Source organism: Crocuta crocuta, unplaced genomic scaffold (genome assembly GCF_008692635.1).
Source record: "Crocuta crocuta isolate KB4526 unplaced genomic scaffold, BGI_CrCroc_1.0 scaffold25, whole genome shotgun sequence".
Taxonomy (NCBI): Eukaryota; Metazoa; Chordata; class Mammalia; order Carnivora; family Hyaenidae; genus Crocuta; species Crocuta crocuta.
This window is the reverse complement of record NW_027532015.1, coordinates 13,576,760-13,600,929: the sequence shown is the minus strand read 5'-3', so window position 1 is coordinate 13,600,929 and position 24,170 is coordinate 13,576,760. Positions and strand designations below refer to the sequence as shown.

Here is a 24,170-nt window from a genome sequence, read left to right as displayed (position 1 = left end):
CACCCCATCCAGAAGCAGAAATTATAATAGATTAAAATACACACATACAAAAATAACAAAGAAGAGGAATGCCAATTAGATTTGTCTAAGATTCAGGAGGAGAAAAATGATGTATTTGAATTCAGGATAAATATTGAACTAATTTATTTTAAAACACAGCCACATTTTTGGGCAGGGTTTGAGCAGACTCTTTAAATGGTTCCATCTAAACCCTATAGCATTTTGGGATGCTGGTGGCTCAGCTGGTTAAGCGTCCTACTTTGGCTCAGGTCACGATCTCACGGTTGGTGAGTTCAAACCTTGTGTCGGGCTCTGTGCTGACAGCTCAGAGCCTGGAGCCTGCTTCCGATTCTGTGTCTCCGTCTCTCTATCTGCCCCTCCCTGCTCGTGCTCTGTTTCTCTCTCTCCCTCAAAAATAAATCATGTAAAAAAATAAAAAAATAAAAATACATCCTATAGCATTTTGATATAAATTACAATACTTTCTTGAAGCAATGAGATTCTTTTCCTCCCACTGTCTCTTAAAACTTAAAAATAACCACTTGTCTCTATTTCCAATGCTCAATTTATGGAAAATGCAGAAAATTAATATTGACAATGCTTCATAACTTGAGATGTTAAATTCTGCGACTGATCAGGGTCCAACTGACAAGAACTGTGACACTGTATAACTGAGTTGGATGTCAACAAGCAAGAAAGGTAGGAAGCAAAAAATCAAGGAAGAAAGAGAGAGAGAAAGAGCAAATTAACTTAATACAGAGATGTCTACTCCCAACCACCTTTCTGAGCGTGTGGCTAGTGGCTTCCTGTAAAGGAAACATTTTGTCGACTCTTGTCTCAGTTAGTTAAGACTGGCATTCCCCCCTTTGTACAAATGCACAGTGTTGTGTAAAAGAAGAAACCATCACCATAGAGACTCAGGTCTCTCAAATATTAGGAACGAATGGCTGCAGATATTCTGTCCTTGTCAGAGCATTTACTTTTTAGTGAACATCTGTTCATAAGCTGTGTGTTTTCAGATCTAATTCCAGACCAAAAAAAAGAAAGCTATACTCTGATAACGCCAGAAAGACATTTATTAATATGACCCAATTAGCCTGGTAGGTTTTCATGCAAATGCATGGTGCCTTGACCAGTTTCAGATCTTGAGTCCAACTTTCCCTAAATGCTCAGAGTCTAGCCTCAGTGAGTCTGCTCCCAATAGGCAGGCAAGAGAGAATGGTAGATCCCAGGAGAGAACAAATGCAGGAGAAGCCTACCCTGTCCCCTCAGAGTCTCCCCCTAAAACCTAGAAGGATGAAGAAGGACCCGACTCACTCTAGGAAGATAAACTAAAGTGAAATAAAATTGGTTTTGGGGTTTTTTTAACGTTTATTTAATTATTTTTGAGAGAGAGAGAGCGTGCACAGGAGGGGCGGAGAGAGAGAAACTTAAACAGACTCCGCACTGTCAGAGTGGAGCCCGATGTGGGGCTCAGACTCACAAACCTTGAGATCACGACCTGAGCTGAAACCAAGAGTCGAACACTCAACCAACTGAGCCACCCAGGCGTCCTAAATAAAATTGTTTTTAAATTACTGAAAAGAGATACCTTAAATCATTAGGAAAGAAAAGATTATCTAACAAATCGTGTTGAGACCACGGGTGAGTCCTTTTGGCAAAAGAAGGTCCTTCCCACCTCCTGTTAAATTCTCAATGGTTGAGACCCCAAGACACATGCACATAAAGGTGCACACACAAGTACTTACACAGGCAGGCAAAGGAATCTAACTATATACAGCGAAGAAAAAAATAGCAGAATATTTATTTGGTCACTGATGGTGAAAGGCACCCTAAGTTTGAGTCATGTAAGAAATCTCAAGGGAAATGATGAGAGCCCTAAGCTCATGAAAAGGTTGAACTTAAGGATATGAGATGGAAACACGAACGTCAGAGGAAAACAGGAAAATTTATGATGAATACAATGAGTATAACCTAACTTCTTAAGTTTACTTATTTACAGTGAGAGAGAGAAAGAGAGAGAGAGAGAGAGAGAGGCAGAGAGGCAGAGAGAGAATCCCAAGAAGGCTCTGCAGCTCTTAGTGCAGAGCCTGACACGGGGCTCAAACTCACGGAACCGTGAGATCATGACCTGAGCCAAAACCAAGAGCCGGATGCTTCATCTTCTGAGACACCCAGGCACCCCATAAGGTAACATCTTTAAAACATAAAAAGCTTTGGGGCTCCTGGGTGGCTCAACTGGTCAAGCATCTGACTTCAGCTCAGGTCAGGATTTCATGGTCTGTGAGATCAAGCCCTGCATCAGGCCCTGTGCTGACAGCTCAGAGCCTGGAGCCTGCTTCAGATTCTGTATCTCCCCCTTTCTCTGCTCCTCCTCTGTTCATGCTCTGTCTCTCTCTCAAAAATAAACACTAAAAAATAATTTAAAACATAAAGAGCTTATAAAAATTGATTAGAAAAACATGAAAACTTCAGAATAAGAACGGGCAAAAGACACCAGATAATTCATAATAGAGCAAATAATAACGAATGTTAAAATAGATGAAAAACATCCATCTCACCACTTAACCACAGCAAAACTGAGGCAAGCAGGAGGGAAGCTTTCTTACTACCAAGTTAGCACAAATAATTTCTTTTCCTAATAGTGCTGATAAGAGTACAATGCAACAGGAAATCTCATTGCTGGTAGGAGTGTAAAACTTTCTGGAAAGCAATCTGTTGTTTCTCAAGAGGCCTCAAAGATGTTTGTATCCTTTGACCTACTAATCCTACTTGCAAGAATTTATCATCAGAAAGTAACTTAAAATTTCCAAAAACATGGACAAATAATTATGCATAAAATCTGCTCATTTCAGCACTGCTTATGAAAACCGGATGTGTCCTAAATGTCCACTACTCATTTCAATATTGCATTGGGTATCCACCATGTGTTAAAAGCTGAGCTAGAACGGAAGCCAGATACAACACAGACACAGTCCTTATCCTTCCAGAACTTACAGCTTGGGAGAAGATAAGTAGTTAATCAAGTAACTGTGATGTTTGCTACAGGGAATCTATCAAAGGAAGTGACATTTAAACTGAAATGGGAAAACATTAATCAGAAGGGAAGAGTGTTCCAGCAAAAAGGAACAGTACATGCAAAGACCTGGAGATAAATATCGGCTGGAGAACCTGGAAGTTCATCAGGGCTGGAGCAAGGAGCCAAAAGGAGCCAGGAGCCAAATGGGACAGGCCTGTACGTTGTATTAGAAGTTCAGATTTTACCCCGAGAGCAGTGGTTTGATAAATTATGCCGCATCCACTACAAGAAAACACAAGGTACTAGGAGAATAGTTTCAATTTTGTTCTATCATCTGAGAGACTCAAAAGAGTAAAAAAGGTAATTTTACTCTTTTATTTACTCAAGGACATGGAAGTCTACAGATCCAGGCTTTGCTTTCTAACCCCGCTCAGGCAATTCTCACCCTTCCCAACTCTGGTGAGAGTGTCTCTGTTATTTCCAAGTGGCATTGAAGAGAGTCAAAGCCTCCACCTGGAAATACACAGACCTGGCAGGCACCAAATTGGAGTTGGCTTCCTGGGAAAGGGGAGATGTTAGGAAATGTCCAGTGCCCCCGTTCTCCCCCACCTCCTCTCCTCTTCCCTTCCCTGAGGGAAGTTAAACAGTAGGTACTATGTCTTGAATTCACCAGAAAAGACATGAGAGCCTTGCTCATCAGAAGGACAACCCCCCTACTTCTGAATGCACCACAAGGGCAGAGCAGGGAGCTCAGGCCATGGCGGTCAGGTTGGACTGAAGACCAGAAGAACCCATATCTCCAGGTTTAGTTAGTGTCAGGCTCCAGGATGTGTGTGTGTGTGTGTGTGTGTGTGTGTGTGTGTGTTTATATCTCCAAGAGAATGGTAGAGTCATCCCAAAACATGAGTGAGGTTAACTTTTCCAAAGAATCTTAGTGCGGTCAAGATAAACTTTTGGCTTAGAAATTAAGAAATCTGTGATCGATGTAAAAAGAGAATATTTGTTACAAAAAAAAATAAGTGTTACATAACCAATAATAAGTTTATTTATGAAGACTTTGTAAAAACAAAAACTAAGCAAAAGAAAAAGTAAATGATAATTATATAAGTGGCATATTGTCAGCTTTGCTTAAAACACCCACACAAACACAGTCAGCAAAAAGCAACAATATGCTCCACTCTGTTAATGGTGGCTGTCTCTGAGTAACATTTTTTTCTCTGTAATAGTGCATTTTCAAATAGTTGGATGGGCATATTTTACTTTTGTAAATGCTTATTGTACATTGTAATGTTAACATCTTTTTTTTTCTTTTTTAATTTTAGAAAGAGAGAGAGCATGAGCACAGGAGAGGGACAGAGGAAGAGAGAGAATCTTTAATTGTGCATGGAGCCAATTGTGCACAGGGCTCAATCCCATGACCCTGGGATCATGACCTGAGCTGAAATCAAGAGTTGGTCGCTCAACCGACTGAGTCACCCAGGGGCCCCCAGAACGTTAAAAAGCCTTGGCTTTTTCTCTTAAGATGTTAAAAGTTAAAATTAAGATTTTCTTAAGATTGAAAAAGTTCAAGGTCTAGCACATAGTAGCACTATATAAGTAACATTCACCAGTGAATAAAGTTAGTCTACTTATTTTAAGGGTATACACAAATTGTTAGAGGTATTAAAATGTGTTTGACCTACAAAGTGTGCACAGGTCCTGCTGATTCTGACCAATGACCTACTTGCTGTATTTAGAGTTTTCATATTTTGATGGTTCTCTGCCAGTTAAAATTACATTGACAATTTCTTCTTTCCTTCACTCTTGACAAACAGAGAAAAAAAAACTAAAGCAGGTATTGCTTTAATGCTTTCAAATCTTTAGTCTTGTATCCACTTATTTTTTTAGGCTTTAGGAAGGGAGACATGTATTTCCCCTTACTTCCTTTTTAAAATGACAAGTCATATGGAAATTTACTTAAATTAATTAAGAATATTCTATCAAATAAACCAACAACTTTACGTCTATGGTCCTCTTAACCTGAGCTAAAGGTAAAAACGCAACAAGAAGGAGCCGTTGTTATCTGGTTAAAATTGGCAACTGCGAGATACGTGAATGGCTGTCTACAAGTTTAGAAACAGGAAGCAGGCTTGCTGCACTTGCCAAAGGGCATATAAACTGAGAATGCTGTTATGTAGACAATCAAGATCAGAGCATGAGAGCCAAGACTCAAAACAGTTTGTGGTGACGAGCAGTGATGTGAGGTTGTGTTTATGTGAACCCGAGCCCTCTCATCCCAAATCTGGTGACTACAGCGTTTTCTTCACCCATAACAAGTCTGTTGTCAAAGGGCACTGGGCTGCGAATTGTGGAATCATGTCTGTCACCATTAACGTATCAAACAGAAGTCTTGATATTATCTGCAGCTGATCAGTTGATTAGGTTTTACCCGCAGGAAGAGCCTGGCTGCGGGATGCCACAGGCCAGCCACGCATGACGTACACAGGAGCTCTTCTTACATAGGGGTGGGAGTGATGCAGGCTCAAAACACACCTGATCCCATCGGCTCTCCATGGCAACGGGGCTGCTTGTCAGGCCAGATAAGGATAATCCATCGTTAGGAAGAGGCTTATCCCATGACAAGAGGGTGTTTTTTTAAAGGTAACATGTCAACAACACCTCAGCAACGCTGTTTGTTATTGTGGTAGATAGGGATACAAAGAGTGTGCAAGGCTGCTAGCATAGCTTACATGGGGAACAGAAGATTCCCACCCTGGAAGAAGGAAGAGTACTGTCATCCCTCTTGTCCACTGGGGATCCATTCCAAGATCCCCCTAGTGGATGACTGAAACTGTGGAGAGTACGGAATCCCACATATAACGATGTCTGTCCTCTATATACATACCTATGATAAAGTTTAATTTATATATTAGGCACCAGAAGAGATGAACATCGAACACCAACAGAGGCACGTGGGTGGCTCAATCGGTGAAGCATCCAACTTTGGGTCATGATCTTGTGGTTCGTGGGTTTGAGCCCCATGACAGGCTGTGTGCTGACAGCTCAGAGCCTGGAGTCTGCTTCAGATTCATGTCTCCCTCTCTCTGCCCCACCCTGCTCATGCTCTGTCTCTCTCCCTCTCTCTCTCTCAAAAATAAATAAAATATTTTTAAAAAAATTTTAAATCACCAACAGTAAGATAGCAATTATAACGATGTACTGTATTGAAGTTATGTAAATATGGTTTCTCGCTCTGTCTCTCTCTAAAAATATTATACTGTACTCACATTTCTTCCTCACTGATGATGTGAGATGATAAAAGGACTCTATGATGAGACGAAATGAGGTGAACGACGTAGGCACTGTGATGCAGCGTTTGGGAGTAGAGACCTGATCCTACGTCAGGGGGATTATCTGTTTCCAGACCACAGTTAACTGCAGGTACCTGAAACCCTGGAAAGCGAACCTCGGATAAGGAGGAACTTAGATATAAACGTTCTCTATTTCCTGGTGGGGGAAGAGGGAAGCAGATAAGCATGTGCTGAGTTGGAGCCTCTGTTCATCCATAAGCTGTTTATTAATGAGCAGAACATCTTCCTCCTGAACAACCCAACACCTTGTATAGAGAACTTCAAATGTCTGCCACCTGGGCTTGTGAGTTGTAAGTAGAAGTCAAGAAACTAACAGGAACTACGTGAGAGAGGAAGGGAGTCATGGCGCTGTGGATCTAGGCAAGGTGGGCCCCTGCCCACCTTGACTTTCACCGCTTTCATTTGGACTTTACCAGAGGCTGTTTGGGATCTTGTTGGCTTGTTTGCTTGGGTGTCTATTGAGGACAGGATCACAATCTCCTGTTCATTTTTGTATCCATAGTACCTGGCACAGAAGAGAAGCTCAATCAATATTTACCAGCTGCCAGTGGTGATGGTGACGGTAGTTGTGTAGGAAGCAGGATGGACAGAAGTACAGCTCACTGGGGGGACATTCTCTTTCTAGGCCTCAGGCAGTTGTGGAGGTCCCTGGGATGTTCCAGTACAGATCCTGGAGGAGGCGCTCTAGCGAGTCTACTCAAGGGTGGGGCTTCTCCTGGTGTCCTCTCCAAGAGAGGCAGGACAGCATAACCGTTGAGAACATGGGTTTTGAAGCCAGATAACCCAGATTAGAATCCTGTCTTTACTCCAAGCTGTGTGTCGGCAATTTACTTACCTTCCCTGTGCCTCTGTGAGGGTGAAACGAGTTCATTAGAATGGTGTCTGGCACCCCACAAAGCTCTCTAGAGTTTAATGATCACTATTTCCAGCATTGCTGCTCCATTTAGGGAGAAGGAAAGTCCAGGTGATGAGAGTCTTTTGGCTCAAGTTTTGAGTCTCACATTTATCTTTGTCGTCTTACTCCCTAGGAGCCCCTGCCTGGCTGAAAGATGAATCTGGTAGCTGCACTTTCACCTTAAAGCTATTATTTAGAGCACTGCCAGTCTCTAAGAGCATTTCTATTTCCTCACTTACTTCTCCAAATGTACAGTTAAGCCACGTGATAAGAAAAGATAAACGGTCCAAAACTGGCACCAAAGGATAAATAGTACCTGCATACGCGGTATTTAGTTTGCCCTTGAATTATTAGTTTCGTTTCCAGGTACGATTGCTACTTCTTATTTTGAACCTTGCCAGGTACTATGGTAGAGGTCATGGACAGTTGATAATAAAGGCTGAGAAGACCTAAAAAGGCAAGTTAGGAAAACGACATCAATATTAGGTAATTAATAAACGTACATAACCAGGGAGTGATTGAGTTGTTCCCCCGGCGCGCAAACACACACACACACACACACACACACACACACACACAGTGAGCCCACAGTGTTCCAAGGACTCATTAAAACTCAAGAGAATATGGAGGTTTTGATAAAGCTCTTTTTTTAATGTTTATTTTTTTTTTTATTTTAAGAGAGAGAGAGAGCAGTGTGAGCAGCGGGGAGCAGACACAAAGAAAGAAAGAGAATCCCAGGCAGGCCCTGCACTGTTAGCGCAGAGCCCAACATGGGTTTCGAACTCACAAACCATGAGATCATGACCTGGCAATGCAGATCTCAATACGGGGCTCCATCTCAGGAACCATGAAATCATAACCTGCGGTGAACCACGTAGGAACCAGCAGCAAAATATTGCCTGGAGGACTCTGCTTTATCCAGACTACCTTGAGCAGATGCTGTTAGAACAGCTAAAAAAAAAAAAAAAAAAAAAAAAAAAAGGAAGAGGGAGAGAGAACCATCGAAATGGTTTCCAGGTAACTATATCCAAAATGCTGATAATTTCTACTAAGAGTTGTAAATCATTACAACAGGTGACTTTCTTATCTCGGATTATATTCCCAGTACATGGCTGCAGAATAATAAAGAGGAGTCAGTTACCTTGTCTGTTAGCTGCAAATATGTTGATATATGTGTGTGTATGTATGTGTTTATTATATATGTATATACACGTATATTTAAAGTGAAGCTCTAAAAATCATTTTAAAGTCATACAACTATAAATAAAAGGAAGCAAAGGCCTGTTATATACTTTATCAAGAACAGGGATTCATTCAACTAAAAATCATTTACCTTTCCTTGGTGCTTTTCAAAGACAAAAACTCTACACCTGCCATCAGGAATGGTTTGCATTAGAACAGCCAGGCAGCCCCCAACTCCCTGCCTTGCTTTAATAAATAAACTCTGTTTATCTTAGAGCAGTTTTAGATTTACAGAACTATCATAATTAGCACAGTAATATTATGGAGAATTCCCATCCACACCACACCCAGGTTCCCCTACTGTTACCATATTACATAAGTATGGTACGTTTGTCACAACCGATGAACCAACATGGATACATTCTTTTCTCAACTGTTCCCCAGTGTCTTTGTTCGGTCCCAGGATCCTGCCCAAGATAATCACATTACAATTAGTAGCCACATCTACTTATGCTTCTTTTGGCTATTAGAGGTTTTCAGACTTCCTTGTTTTTGATCACCTTGACAGTTTGGAGGATTACTGGTCAGATATGTTTTTGAATGTCCTTCAGTGGGTATTTGACGTTTCTCTCTTGATCAGACTAAGTGAATGTGCTTTCGCAAGGAAGCCCATGGAGGGAAAGCGCCACCATCATGTCACATTAAGAGTGCACGCTGCGAACTGACTTGTCGTTGTCAGGAGTCTTTTTTTTTTTTTTTAATTTTTTAAATGCTTATTTATTTGAGAGAGAGAGCATGAATGGGGAGGGGCAGAGAAAGAGAGGGAGACACAGGCTCCAGGCTCTGAGCTGTCAGCACAGAGCCCTACGCGGGGCTTCAACCCACGGACCGTGAGATCATGACCTGAGCTGATGTTGAATGTGTAACCCACTGAGCCACCCAGCCTCCCCAGGAGGTTCTTTTTCATGTCTAAAGTAAAATCTTTTGTATAATAATAATAAATTAAAAAGAAAAATAAAGTAAATGCCTTTTGTTAGAGCAATGGTTGTCAAAGCGTGGTCCCAGATCAGCAACATCAGCATCACGTGGAACTTGTTAAAAATGCAAATTTTGGGTCCGGTGGTCACAGAGCCACTGAATCAGAAACTCTGGGGGTGGGGTTCAGCAATCTGTGTTTGAACACGTCTTCCAGGAGATTCTGATGCACTTGCAGTTTAAGAACCACTGAGTCCAAGGTTGTCTAACATGTTTGGCCTCAATGTATACAGAACATTTCTCACTGGTCAGCCACTAACCATTGGCTGTCAGCCTTGCTGTGCTGTATAAATACCTAGCTCTAGACACCATCCCCGGAGACTCTGATTTAATTGGTTTGGGGAGGGGTCAGTTATTAAAAAGTTCCCAGGTAATTCTAAGCCTTGACAGGGTTCAAGGCTCCTGCATCTGGTCCCACACTAAGAGAAGCCCTGCCTCCTCTACTCACACTTTCCATGCCTCTCACACTCCCCTTCCTTCCACCTCAGACTTCGGAAGAATGCATCAATCGGTAGCCTGATTTCTTAGAAAACATCAAACAAGATTTAATACTATAGAATTTCAGAGTTGTAATAGCCATAAAGGTCAACTAGTTAAGTGGTTTTAAAATGTTGTGTTTTTTTTTTTTTTTTTTNTGAGCAGATTTCCTTCAAAGGAAATCTCGTGGGAAAGCCCGATATAGAAAAAGAGAAAAAGCAGAGCTGCTCTGACTGAAGGGTGAGGGGCTTGATGGTGCTTCTGGTCACCCTGGCACAGGTGGGCCCTCAGTGGCCTTGTTTTCCATTCCGAGTCCTTGGCTGTCCACCTTCTCCTTTATTACCTACTGTGATCAAAGCTTCTTTATCACTGAGCCACTTTGATTTTCAGAACAGCTCAAAGCCTTCATTCTTCTTTCCTTGGAGCCCAAATCTATCTCCGTATCCCTTCCTACCACTGATATGAAGTCTTGGCTTGACACCAGGGAGGACACCAACAGACCTTCCCCTTCCAAACCTCTCCTCATTTCATGTTCGGACCTGCTGTCCCGTGAATAGGGGGTTTCAGCTTGACTGTGCATTAGAATCACCCACAGAGATTTTTAAAACATCTGATGTCCAAATTGCCTTCTGAATCAGTAATTCAGTATCTCCTTGGGTGTGACCAGGGAGGGAGACTTTTTAAACTGTCACAGGCAGAGTCAGTGGGCAGAGAGCAAGCTGAGAGTGAGCAAGAGCCTCTCCTGCCCAGGCCAACATGAACCTCTTCTACCTGTTCCTGAGCTGACACCATACGGAACCTTCCCGCTGCCTTCTCTGCTTTTTTTTTTTTTTTTCCAGAACACTCCACTGTCCAGATCCCAACACAGGTCCTAACAATAGAGTTTGGACAAGCTGTTTTTGTAGACTGAATGCAAAAACTGTAAGTGCTGAGTTGGTATAATACCATATTCTTCCCTTCCCATGGTAATTAAAATGAAAGGTATCTATTATTTCATAACTCAACCATTTAAGTACCTACCACCTGCTTCCCCTTCCTCTGTCTAGGAAAGATCATACAAACCCTCCTTGCTTTCTCTAAACAGATTTGGCTTTGGTCAAAGGGAGAAGCCTTTACCTTCACAGCTAGTGTCTTTCCCCTGCCCTGGTTCTATGAGAGGCGGATGGTATGATGTTTTTTGATGAATGACCCAAGCAACTCCACCCAAATGGCCCAGTTCTTTAGTGAGGATTCCTCTCTCCTCCTCTACCCCCTCCACCTATTAGTCAGCAAACAATTGAGCTGTGCAAAACACAGGCTGCCTAGGTTGTTAAGTTCACCAGTCTCCCAGTGGCTCCTCCTGAATCTTCTTAACCAGTATTTCCTGAATGAAGTTAAGATCATATAGGCCAGAAGCCAAGTAGTTTTGCTGGAGAGGGTGGGGTAGAACACACCTCAGTGAAGCTTTGAAGTATCTCAGCTACTCAAGAGCCAATGATAATTACTTGTCTCCATCAGGCTGAAGAACACATTTCAGTTATTTCCATTTCCTTTCATTAACTTGTCCCTTCTTTATCAGATGGCTCATAGCCATGAAGTCCGAGGGAACACCAAAGGGATAATGTATGCTGAGATTCTAAGACGAGGTAAACTCCACCAGCTAGCTACTCTGGGCTACAGAGCATTGCTGAAGCAAACACAGTAATTGTACTGAGTTTCACCCTGAACTCACGTAGTCTGCCTTCACTTGGAGCCTCAACTCCCCCTTATAATTATGTTACGTTTTCTTACTTAACTTGCTCCCCTGTGCTCCACAACAGTGTCTCAGAAACTTCTTCCAGAGCCCAGCTATCTCATCTCTATAATGGGGATAATCATAGCATCTGCTTGGATAGTTTGTTTTGAGTTTTAAATAAAATAATGGCATAAGGTTATAACACATGGCATCATATGCTATTATCATTATGATGATGATGATGTGGATGTAATATATTATACATGCTATTATTATTATGTGACAGATAACAAAATAATAACTCTTATTTTCTAATCATCTCAGAGTCGCAAATCATTTTTTATGCCAATTATATGCATTATTGTGACAAGCACTGAAATTTTTAAAAAATTAATAAGACATGGGGGCACCTGGGTGGCTCAGTCGATTAAGCACCGGACTTCGGCTCAGGTCATGATCTCACAGCTCCAGAGTTCAAGCCCCGCATTGGGCTCTGTGCTGGCAGCTTAGAGCCTGGAGCCTGCTTTGGATTCTGTGTCTCCCTCTCTTGCTGCTCCTCCCCCGCTGACACTCTGTCTCTCTCTCAAAAATAAATAAACACTAAAAAAATTTTTTTAATTAATAAGACATAGTCTTTGTCACACAGGGCAAAAGAGGTATGGAATGCTTTAAAGTTGACACAGCACTTTGACTAATACCGTCTGAAGATCCCAGCTCCCTCCCTCCCTCTTATTTTCCCTCATCTCATGACCTTTCCTTTCTTATTAAGGACAGGGCAAGTCAATGGAAGCCCTTCAGTGTTCCCTTTTAACTCAATATTTCTTCCTCTTATCACAGAAGACTATGTCTGCTCCACTCTGTGGCCCTGGCCATCCCCTCCTTCCTGTGGTGTCCTGGAGAGGATTCCCCTTAGCCTCTGCTGTAAGCTCTGAGCACCGCAGCCCACAGGTTTAAAATTGAGTCCTTGGTCTTGAAGGCATTAGAACAGACTTGAGGTAACAGGATAAAAGAAGAAGAAGAAGACTCCCCCCAAAAAACCAAAAGCCAAAACCTACAGTATGGCTCATAGCAAGTGCCATGAGTCATTCAGGGGGAAAAAAATGCCACAACTTTCAGCAGAAGAGAGCCATTGAGCTCCGTTGAAAAATACACTTTTCCCAATAGGAATAAAGTTAAGTCAAAAAACTTTGTGATCATATTATTATTATTATTAAGCATGTTAATAATAACCTAATATGCTACAGGTTTTATAATTTCACAAGAATTGTTTCCTTTAAGCTACTCAACTCAGTGGTGATGGTTAAGGAATATTTTGCCTATTTTACAAATGAGGAAACTGAGGCTAAGAGGGGGGAGGGTAGGAGAATTCCCAAGCAGGCAGCTAGCAAACGCTGGAGTCAGGGATTCAGGATGGGTCTCGGAAGTCCCCTCCCCTGCTTTTTCCCCTAGGACTTTAACTTCTGTTAACTTACTACGTGCCAACATTATGGTGGGAACTTCGTGTGATGGTTTCTTACCCACCCTTTACAACTCTGAAAGGTAAGTCTTATGACCCGCAGTTTACAGATGAAGATGACCTCATCAGGAGGAGTTGGCAAGGGAGCAAGCCTGTAGAGTAACTTGCCCACATCCCACTGTCAGGAAGCTACAGAGTTGGCACAAAAATCCAGGCTCACAAAACCTGGATTCTATATTCCTTACATGTTAACAACTTTTGCTCTTACGAGACAATACAAAAAAAGTGAAAGCTAACTTAAGAACAGGTGGCAGGGACAGCAGCTAAAACTGAGCCACAGATGCAGAATGGAGAGGAGAAGGCCCTCCTAGGTAAGAGTAAATGGTAAATACTCAGCTATGTTTATGAACATTAATTAATTTTTTTATTTTTTTAAGTGGGCTTTATGCTCAGTGCAGAGCCCAACACTCTTGAACTCACAACCCTGAGATCAAGACCTGAGCTGAGATCAAGAGTCAGACGCTTAGCCAACTGAGCCACTCAGGTGCCCCCTGGTTATTTTTAAAAGAAAATGATTTCATTTGATCATCCTTTGGTTTTCATTGTTCTCTCTGAGAACATGAGATCCCCTTCCAGGAATTCTTCAGTGACTGAGGTATATGGCAGTGATCTCTATGCCCATTCAGATCCACTGCTTACCTAGATAGCCTCTAGCAAATGATTTGATGGCTTATGTTTTTCAAATAAATTCAATTCTTTGTATTACATTGGACACATAGACATATTTTTAAAGTAACTTAATTTTTTTTGAGAGAGTAAGAGTGAGCAGGGGAGGGACAGACTGAGAGGGGGAGGGAGAATCTTAAGCAGGCTCCATGCTCAGTGTGGAGTCCCGACATGGGGCTCAATCCCATGACCCTGGGATCATGACCTGAACCAAAATCAAGAGTCAGACACTTAACTGACTACGCCATTCAGGTGCCCCATAAAGTACCTTAACTAATTTGAAGCTTAAGATGTTAGCAAAAATCTGCTTCAAAGGAAAACATCAAGGAAGACATTCTGAACAAATTTAAAGAATATGTGTTCAACAAAATATTTAAAAAAATAACATTGTTTAATATAGTGTAAGAAAGCTTATGGCAGATACTTGATGTGACAGCCTCTTTGGAATTTTCAAATTGGAAATATTTCAATGGGTTGGAGCTCAAAATTCTAAAGCATGATTGAATAATTTTCTACTAGGTATACTGGAGTTTCACTAGGAATTCATCCTGGTTTTTTTTTTTTCTTTTTGTGTTCAGAGTGACTCGGTTGACAACGATGACTCAGATGATAGACTCACTAGTTGTGGTTTGAAGGGCATCACTTCAGAATTCTAATCTCTTTTGTCACGGACCATCCCTGGGGATTCCAAAGTACCACTAGCCCTGAAGGAACTCCCCTTCCTCAATAACCACGCTCCCAAAAAGAAACGAGCAACTTCTGAGAGTGAAAAGGGGACATTTTAGAAGTATTCACTAATACTAAAACCAAGTCAAGAAAACTCTCTCTGAAACCCACTATTTACCTTATTAGGAAAAGATGCATGGAAGACAGACAAAAGTTTCATAAGAAGTAAACTGGATTAATTATATGAAAAGTTTATCAACTGAAGATTATTGTTGTAATTGCTTTCAGCAATTAAATATTAGAGAAGAAAGAGAAGTTAAGTTATAACCTACATAGGACTGATTACCCCACTTTTTCAGATCAGAGAAAGCAATCATTCCTAGGATTTCCTTAATCAAATTCAAATCTGATCAACATTTGCAAATGCCTACTTTGTGCCACCCTTTGTTACAGGCACTGGGGAGTTAGTAATGCAAGGTCTTTCCTTTCAAGGAGCTCACTGTCCAGTGGAGGAATTCATACTATATTCACAAACCTTTTCATATTTATTATCAGAGTTAGTAGGTATTGCTACCTACTAAGTGCCTTGCTCTGTCCTCAGTATGAAGAAAGAAGAGGAACCGGGACACATGAAGGCCTCACATAATCTCAGTTCAACATGCCTCCTCATTATAGACTTCCATTTGTGGGCTTATAGTTATTTTTCTTAATCCGTGTCATGTAGGACATATTCACATATTAATAATAGTGTAAGTACCTTGCGTGCATCTCAGAAAATACAACATATTTATTTTCAACCCAGAAACTTAACTCTTACATAGTAAGAGCAATCAGTCAAACAGGGGCCTATCTACAAATTAGAAGGGGTGTGGTAAAAAAAATCTCCAGAGGGCCAAAGTCATAGTTAATCTGAGTCAAGGACTGCCTGGATGTGCTTTGGTGTCAATATACTATTTGCACAGATTGAAAGGGTATAGGGATTTGTGCAAATACTTTTCTAAAAAGAGTATATCATACATAAAATACTTCAGCTTTCCAGATTCAAAATTCCCAAGTGGAAAAGGAATTAGGGACTTTTTCAAGGGAGTAAATGACTCAGCCTGACTATCTGACTTCATTCAGTGAGTGTTTAAAAACAAACAAACAAAACACACACACACACACACACACACACACACACACACAACTAGCCCAATTATGTAGTTGGGTAATATACTCAAAATACCCACAAAGGTTTTAAATTTGTAAATTATATCAAGTAGAGGGATGTAGAGTTTGAATCTGAATTTTCTATTTCCTTTAACTCCCCCCACATTAATAAGCAGAGTGTCATTTCACATTCATATTTAGTGATATACCTTTTGAATGAAAGAACAGATGAGTGAATGACTCACTCAATGCTTCTGCAGGCACAAATGTATCTATGGGTGGAAGGGTGTGAGGATTTGTGGATTTTTTACCTTCTAAATTCCACATCAGAAAATTATAATGAGCCCCAATTCAATATTTTCTAAACTTGTCTGCTTATAAGAATCACCAGGAACCATATGTTGTAGGTGTTGATTTGTAGGCCTCTGTCCTGGAGACTGAGTTAAAAGGACCTAAATCTCCATTGTTAACAAGTAGCTCTTGGTGATTCTTGTTATTGAGCAAGTGTAGAGAATACCAAACTAATGGATTCACACTGCTCTGTGTATAACCTTTCGTTTGTTTGAGGGTGTTTGTTTGTTTGTTTGTTTGTTTTCAATGGTCCTTTCTATAGTTCCCACTTCTGCTTCCCTACATTTTCCACTCCTGGAGTTTCATCTACTCCCTTAAAGGGCAGCCGTGCATGGCCCGATACATACCCCTAGCCTGGATATCTCGTCCCCTCCCACTTCATAGTCATCACTGATAAATACTTCATTAGAATCCTAGTGGTTAGGGGTACCTGGGTGGCTTAGTCGGTTAAGCATCCCGACTTCAGCTCAGGTCATGATCTCACGGTTCGTGGGTTCGAGCCCCGCGTCGGGCTCTGTGCTGACAGCTAGCTCAGAGCCTGGAGCCTGTTTCAGATTCTGTGTCTCCCTCTCTGACCCTCCCCTGTTCATGCTCTCGCGTGCTCTCTCTCTCTCTCTCAGAAATAAACATTAAAAAAAATTTTTTTTAAAGAATCCTAATGGTTAGAGTAATACATGTGCATTTCAAGAACTTTTAGAATGCTTTGAGAGATGAAAGCATTCTTTCATCTCATAAAAGAGATGAAATAATTTTTATCATTCAATAGACTTTAGGAAAAAATGAGGGGAAAAAACCCAGTAACTTGAGGAACTGAAAATGTCTGAGGCCTGAAGTCAGGAAATTTACCAAAGGACCAAAGACCCAAATTTCTTGTTCATACTTCCTTCAGACTCACTTATAATTTATTTGCACTTCAAATGAATTATTATTATTTCTACTTCAAAGGAGGTCACTTTCTGCTTTGACCCAAGTTTTCAGATATTGGAGATGATATTCATGTACTTATATCATAACTGGCTCACTAGTGCATGTCTCACTCCCATTAATGTGGAGCGTGTCCTCACACTAATGAACAGAAATGCCTATCCATTCATTTTTCATTTATTCAATAACTTACAAAGCTCAAATGTCTACTTTGTGCCAAGTGCTATTCTTTTAGTATACAAAGACTCCTAAGAGATCATCTTTAACTAACTCACAATTAATTGCCAAATAGACATACAAGCAAGTAATTATGCTACAATATGACTGCTATATTAAGGTGAAGTGTAAGATGCTACAAGGACATATAAAAATATATTGTGGGTATGGGGAAGGGTCAGCTTTAGAGAGGAGGTGATAAATTTCTTTTGTAGTTAGCTATTGCTAAGGCTATTTTAAAATTGTATACATAGTACAATAATGTTAAGGAGAACTTTTCTTCCTATCACTTTGTGTATTAACAAATTTCCTTTTCCTATGTCCACATTCAGTTTTTACCCGCATGTAAATATATATGCATATTATGTATATATAAGTATACATAATGTGTATATATAAGAATATGTAACATGTATATGAATAATAACATACATAAGTAAAAACTCTATATATGTATATAATATTCGTATGTTAGAATATATAATTAGAAAGTCAAAGTCATACTATCTACACCTGTGTGTTCCAAAAGTCTCCATACAATTGGCTGTTTGAAACTTGAAATATGTTCTCCGATAAAAAGAAAATTATTAAAGGTTGTTAGCTTTCCCAGAATAGTCTGTTTAATACATACCACTCTTGCTCTTCTGTGGTCACACAGTGATAGAGTAATTGTGTAGTAATTAGAAGAAAATACTGTTTTCCTAATGAATTCCCTTAGTAAAAATTGATTTTTCAGTATTTTTTAAGTACTTTTAGAATGTATTTCAAATGCTTGTCCTGGAGGTAGGCTAATAGCTCCTTGCCAGGTAAGGGAGAGATGTCAGCCCGCTGCCAGTGGGATGGACAATTCTGCTTCCCTTCGATAACGTTACGCATGGAGGATAAGAGTGCTGCAGCCCAGAGCTACCGGAAGAGAGCAGGAGCACAGCGTGCTTTTCTAACTGAGAAATGGATCCTGTCCTGTGATAGGGGCAAAGCTGAGCACATATGGATCAAGGTCAGCCAACGGCTAACTGGGAAAACTAGCATCCTGAAAAGGTGCGCCACGTGTTTGGCAAAGTGGGGAGAGAAAAAGAAAGGCAAGGGATAGGGCCCACGTTCCAGAAGGCTTGCTGGCACAAGAAGCTGTTCACTCTGTCTCCTAAGACTTGGCATGTATAGAAGGAAGAAGTGGAATGACTGAAGGCAAGGTGTCCCCTATAGTTTGGATCCTGGACCCTGGATCCCAGAATCCACTGGTTTTGGAAAACAGTAGCCCAGCAACAAATTGGCTGGGCAGTAATGGTCATTGTTGTGGTAGTTTCTAGGCACCAGAAGAATGGCGTACGTGGACGCCTGAGGGGACATTAGTCTTCCAGTATCAGAGTTAAGTATATCTTAAGGAACTTCAATTGTGCTATGGGATAATTGTAAATGTGATGTTTCCAATACAGGGAAAACCTATATATGTAGTTTGGGTTTATTTTTCTGAGCTATATATGTGCGAATAAAGTTCACTGAAGCCCAAAGCTTTAAGATTGTTAAATTAGAAGGCATCTCTTTATTCCAAAAATTTCCTACTATCCCAGTGCAACCATGAGTCAAGTGTGTGTGTGTGTGTGTGTGTGTGTGTGTGTGTAAAAGCATATATAATAATCCATTTGGCTAGCACATAGGGTGCATGAAGAATGAGGGTGGAAAGTTAGGTTGGGATTATATTGTGGATAGATGTGAAGGTTTAGTAGAGAAGCTTGTAAACTGATTTGGTAAGCGATAAGAGAAATTTCAAATTAGACTTTTATAAAAATCCTAATACTAAGTCATGACTATGGACCAAAACCCAAATAGTATTCTTTTTTATTAACCATTCTGGATGTTTTCTGTGCAATCACAGTTTTTTGAGCAGAGGCTTAAGGCATTACAGAAAGATTGCTTTAGAGACAACATGAAGGCTGGATTCCAGAGGAAAAGGAAGAACCGAGATTGAGGGCAGAGATCTTACAATGGGAGAACTGGCAAGACTTGGTGGCAGAATGCCAAGAGGTGCCAGGGACATGAGCAGAGCCAACTCCCAGGATGCAAGTCGATGTTAATGAGGGACCCTGCTCACATTGACTGAAATATGGAACCCATAAAGAGAGAAGTTTATAGTTTTATTTTTGAATTGTAAATTTGGGGTTACCAGTAAAACCCTCATTTGGGAATATACAGGCCAACTTTCCAGACCATCAACCTGTAGAGGATAAAAATGCAGGCTACCAGCTCATTCACCTGGAGATCACAGTTGAAATCTCTGGAATGAGTTGTGTAGAGTCTGAAAAGACTACTTCCCAGTAAACAAATAAGAAATTGCGTAAAGGAAGAAGAACCAGAGAAAGAGACAAAGAAGGAATGACCAGAGGTCTAGCAGAAAAACCTGTTTATTAGTATATTCTCCCAGGAACCAATAATGAAGAGAATTTCAAGGAAGGTTTATCAAATGCTTACAGAAATGCCAAAGCCACAGGGTTTGGTAATGAAGGGGTCACTGACAAACTTTGGAAGAGCAATTTCAATAGAGCCATGGACTAGAAACCAGAATGGGTTGGAAAGAGCATAGGAAGTACAAAATTCAAAGTGGTTTGGCAGTGAAGACAGCCATTTCATTCATTCATTCATTTATTCATTCATACATTAATGTATCCAACAGATAAATAAACTGGGCCTGGACACAAGGCAGTGTGCTAAACATTTGGAATAGGTCCTAGCCTTCATTCTAGTGAAAAATATGTATACATATGAGTTAGAAAAATAAAATAATACTATTGTAATAAGTGCAATTAAGAGAATAATTAAGTATGAGAGCAGTGCCTGGGTGGCTCAGTTGGTTGAGCATCCAACTGTTGATTTCGGCTCAGGGCATGATCTCAGAGTTGTGAGATTGAGCCCTGAATCAGGATCCGTGCTAGATGTGGAGCCTTCTTGAGATTCTCTCTCTCCTTCTGTCCCTCCCTGATTCTTTTTCTCTTTCTCTCTCTCTCTCAAAAAAAAAAAAAAATTAAGAATGAGAAAGTGAAGTCAGGGCTGGGAGTGAGGGAGAAATTCCCATAGACGGGATGATCAGGGCAGGAGCCGAGGGAAGATAGTTTGTTTTGTTTGAACAGGAGATAGCCAATTTGTAGGCTAGTAAGAAAGTCAAAATAGGAAACAAAACAAATGGAAAGATGGAGGAGGAATAATTTATGGAGCAAAGTACAGGAAAAACGGCACTTTGATCCAAGGCACCAGGGTGGAGGTGAACCTTGGAAAGGGCCAGGGATACTTCTTCCGCAAAACAGGACTGAGGAAAGAGAGGGGGCATAATGAATTTTCTCTGGAGGGGCACCTGGGTGACTCAGTTGGTTAAGCATCCGACTTCGGCTCAGGTCATGATCTGATCTGTGCTGACAGCTCCGAGCCTGGAATCTGCTTTGGATACTGTGTTTTTTCCTCTCGGCTCCTCCCCTGCTCATGCTCTGCCTTGTCTGTCTCTCACTCTCAAGAATAAATAAACATTAAAAAAAGAAGAAGAAGAATTTTTTTCTGGAAGGAAGGAAGAAGATGGATATTGAAGGGTTCCATGTGAAGAGAAGTAAGGTGGACCATAAGACCATTTGCCAAGACAGAGATGTCGTCCTTTGGTGTGGGAACCTCCTCTGAGTTGCCATTTCAGGACAGGCACTGGGCTGCGTGCGAAGTGGAGCAATGTCATTCCTGTCTTCACAGAGCTTGGAAGCATTTTGAAGAATAGAGTTTTGAAGACAGATTATTGGGACCAAGTATAGTAAGTGCCCTGATAGAAAGGGGCACCAGGTAGAGTGGCGCCATGGTCGAAGGAGGGCTCAGGACTGCTGGAGGAGGGAACGAAAGGGGTTCAGGGACTGGTGAGCTGAAATCTCAAAAGATATCAAGGATGTGGGAAGTAACCTGGGTGGGAAAGATAATCTGGACAGAAGTGCACCATGTCCCGAGGCATGCGCTAGCATGGTGGGTTACAGGAAGAAAGGCAAGTCTGAATGGACAGAATGTAAGGTTTAAAAAGTGGAAAGGGGGCAGGAGAAGGAAATGGCATTCCTGAGCAGGAAGGTGGTGAGGTGGGCAGAGGCCACAGACGGCTCTGTTTTGTATATAAAGATGTTGGACTTTCCTCCTATAGATGATGGGAGTTATTGGAGAGTTTTTTAAAAAGCAATGACTGGGGCGCCTGGGTGGCTTAATCGGTTAAGCGTCCGACTTTCGCTTAGGTCATGATCTCACGGTTCGTGGGTTCGAGCCCCGCATCGGGCTCTGTGCTGACTGCCAGCTCAGAACCTGGAACCTGTTTCAGTCTGTGACTCCCTCTCTCTCTGACCCTCCCGTGCTCCCGCTGTCTCTCTCTCTCCTAGAAATAAATAAAACATTTAAAAAATAAAAAAAATAAAAAGCAATGACAAGGTTAGATATCATGCTGGAGGCCATGTGGAGGAATGACTGAAGTGTTCCAGATGAGCGGCAAGAAAACTGATAGTCAGGATTTGGGACATAGCTACTGGGACAGAGAGAGGGAAATGAAAAAGAGAGGCTACCTTGGTACAACTGATGGGGTTCAGCCATTGTCTGAATGTGTAAGCGAGGAAAGAAAAGTCTGGAAGATGCCCAGCGTCCTGGCATGGGTGTCAATCCCTGGGACAGGAGGTAAATGTGGAAGAGCAGGTTTGGGGGTGGGGGTTAGGGAAATAAAGTTTGAAAGTGGTTAGGAGGAATGAAATAAGCAATCAACTAAAAATAGTTACCAAATGGCATGAGGGTCGAGGGGAAGCTAGTACCATGAATCAGTAGCAAAATCTGTAGTAAAGCTGAGTTTCCCAGCAAAACTCAAGGCAGGAACAAGGAAAACAGGCTCATTGGTACTCTGGAAGGAAGTGGGGGTGGGGGTGGGGTGGAATGTGAGGAAGAGGAAGACAGGAGGCCAAGCAGAAAGAGCGCTCAGGTACTTCAGGCAGGGCTAGGTTGAAGGTGCTTGAGCTTGAGCTCTGTGCTGGGCTGTCAGATGCGAAGTCAAAGTCAAAGAGGAACCCAGCGTGTGAGCTGGGAGGGGCCGGAATGGACCGGGGAAGGGAGCAGAAGGTGCTCTGGGGTCAAAGAGCAGTTCAAGGGGGGAGATGAAGGCATAAGCGACTGTGGTCACAGGGAGCATTTCAGCATTTAGGATAATAAAGATGGAGCCCCTTGGGTTGACTCTAACGCCCAAGGCGTGGCCATGCTCAGCTGCAGCTTATGCCCACGGACACTGACGTGACGCAGTTCGTACGAGGACTGATGTTAAGTGTGGATGTTGACTGTGACTGGTGGCAGGCAAAGAGAGAGGGCACAATCAGGAAGGTGGAGAAGGGTCACAAAAGCCTTCCGGTAGCTCACAAGGCCCAGCCCGCTGCGGCCTCCCTCCCGCTCCTCCCTCCCGCTCCTCCCTCCTGCTCCTCCCCATGCTGCTGGGGCTGCGCTCCGCCACTCCAGCCCAGCTGGCCTTCTTTCAGTTCCTTGAATGCTCTTGGACTCTGTTTCACCTCAGGGCCCTCACAAATACAATTTCCTCTTCTTAGAATTTCTAACCCACTCCAGCTTCAACTCTCCCTTCCTCCATTCCAACCAGATTTCACTGTGAATGTCACTTCCCCAGAGAGACTTTCCCCAAATCCTCAGGCTGCAGTAGAACCTTCGGTTAGACTTCCCCATAGTACCTCGTATTTCTTAGCATTTACCACAATCGTAACCAACTCTTTCTGAAATGATTTGCTTCCAGCCAATCTCTCCCAACGGATAAGCTTTCTGAGGGCAAACCCTATCTGTTTTGTCTACTGAGACAACTCTCTGTCCCTCCCCGTTTCTGTATTTTTACTTAGTCTTGGTCCAAAGGACCGGATGTGGTACATTTCTTTTTTTTTTTTAATTTTTTATATGTTTTTATTTATTTTTGAGAGAAAGAGAGACAGAGCATGAGTGGGGGAGGGGCAGAGAGAGAGGGAGACACAGAATGCAAAACAGGCTCCAGGTTCTGAGCTGTCAGCACAGAGCCCGAAGTGGGGCTCGAACCCACAAACCGCGAGATCATGCCCTGAGCTGAAGTTGGATGCTTAACCAACTGAGCCACCCAGGTGTCCTTGTCTGGAGTATTTCTATACAAAATATTGAAACAATATTACATTGCATAAGATTAAAATATTCGACAAAATGTCTAAATGAATGTGAAGGTAAACTGTTCACTAGTTCGAGAAATGATCTCCTGAATTAAGATAATATAGTGTAGAAAAATATAAGAAGCTTTCACCCAAATGACTAGCTCTCACTCTCTCACGGAGTACCCCACTGCAAAAATCAATCTTTTTTAAACAGTATGCTTATCCCAGAATATCCCTGCTGAAAGTTTTCCCCGTGTCCCCTTCTCTTTCCTGAGCAAAGCTAAAGAAAGTCCTTTGGTGACCTCTGCTCTGTTTTCAAGCCGTCTTTTTCCTCAAGGCAGGTGAATTTTTTCACTCCCTCGCTAACTTGCTGTGCTCATTTCCCACCTCAGTGACTCGGCCCACATAACTTCCCTATCCTGGAAGGCCCTTGTCTTTCTCCAGAACCCATCTGACATTGTCCCTGTCATTTAAAACCCATCTCCACTCTTGGCTCCTCCACGGACCTTCAAGCTCTGGCCATTTCTCACCTTGTTAAAATATAAATTCCTACAGTGTTTAACAAATGGAACCTTAAAATAGTACTTAATTGTCTATTGTCCTGGATCGCTCAGTACAGATTCTTAGGACCCACATATATCTCACTATCTCCTAATAAATAATAAATTCCTCATCTAACCAAAGGGAACCAAAGCTTAAAATAACCTAAATTACCTTTGAATTCCCCCAGACTATGATGCTGGTCAGGTTATCTATTTATTGAATGTCTAAATATTCATAGAAATTATTTTGCCTCAAAAATTTATTTTCAAACTTAAAATTGTTTTAGAAAATGTCGTTTCATCCCCTATTTTTTTT

The 24,170-nt window shown here is 41.7% G+C and overlaps 1 protein-coding gene across 3 annotated transcripts in view; it reads right to left on the bottom strand.

Moving 5' to 3' along the window:
• The window catches only part of LOC144241421 (uncharacterized), a 93,572-nt gene that overhangs the window by 53,599 nt on the left and 15,803 nt on the right, over positions 1 to 24,170 (bottom strand). The window contains exon 3 of one of the 3 annotated variants that reach the window (XR_013338074.1): positions 4,143 to 7,713. The exons of the other annotated variants lie outside the window; for them this stretch is intronic. The gene's annotated coding sequence lies outside the window, so the exon portion shown is untranslated. Of the gene's footprint in view, positions 1 to 4,142; positions 7,714 to 24,170 lie in introns of those variants that run through there. 3 annotated transcript variants of the gene reach the window in all.